The following is a 778-nucleotide window of genomic DNA, read 5'->3' as shown; positions in this document are numbered from 1 at the left end:
ACACACACACACACACACACACACACACACACACACACACACACACACGTTGTGTTTCCATGTTTTATGGGGACATTAGATAGGCGTAATGGTTTTTATACTGTACAAACTGTATGTGCTATTGCCCTACACCAACCCTACCCCTAAACATACCCCTTACAGGAAACTTTGTGCATTTTTACTTTCTCAAAAAAACTCATTCTGTATGATTTATAAGCTTGTTTCCTCATGGGGACCTCAAAAATGTCCCCACAAGGTCAAAATTTACTAGTATTACTATCCTTGTGGGGACATTTGGTCCCCATAACGTGATAAATACCAGGTACACACACACACACACACACACACACACACCAGTCACAGAAAAGTCATGGTTTCTAAATGCTGATGAGTGAATCCTGTAGTCAACATAAAACTATAGCCCACCCTATAGTATATAGATATAAAATCAGTTCTAGATCATGTTCTTTGGCATATGTTCCAAAGAATGAAAGGGCCAATTTTGTATTTTTTTGTGTGTGCATAGTATTTCAGTGCAAAAAAACAAAACAAAAAACAATGCAAAAGATCAAATCACACACTTCTGTTTCATTTAATATCTTTGAGTGCTTCTCAATACTTTTAATTGATGCTTCCTGGTTTTCTTGCTGCTCTTTTCTCCAGTAGCTCATGATCCGGAAATCAATAAAAAAGTCTGCCATCATGAAAGACATATCAATTCTCTAAATGCACTGCACTAAATGAACTCTCATTCATTGCTTATTCGCAGTGCATTTAG

The sequence above is a fragment of the Sinocyclocheilus rhinocerous genome, unplaced genomic scaffold (assembly GCF_001515625.1).
Source record: "Sinocyclocheilus rhinocerous isolate Xijiao unplaced genomic scaffold, SAMN03320098_v1.1 scaffold637, whole genome shotgun sequence".
Classification (NCBI taxonomy): domain Eukaryota; kingdom Metazoa; phylum Chordata; class Actinopteri; order Cypriniformes; family Cyprinidae; genus Sinocyclocheilus; species Sinocyclocheilus rhinocerous.
Note: the sequence above shows the minus strand (reverse complement) of the source record.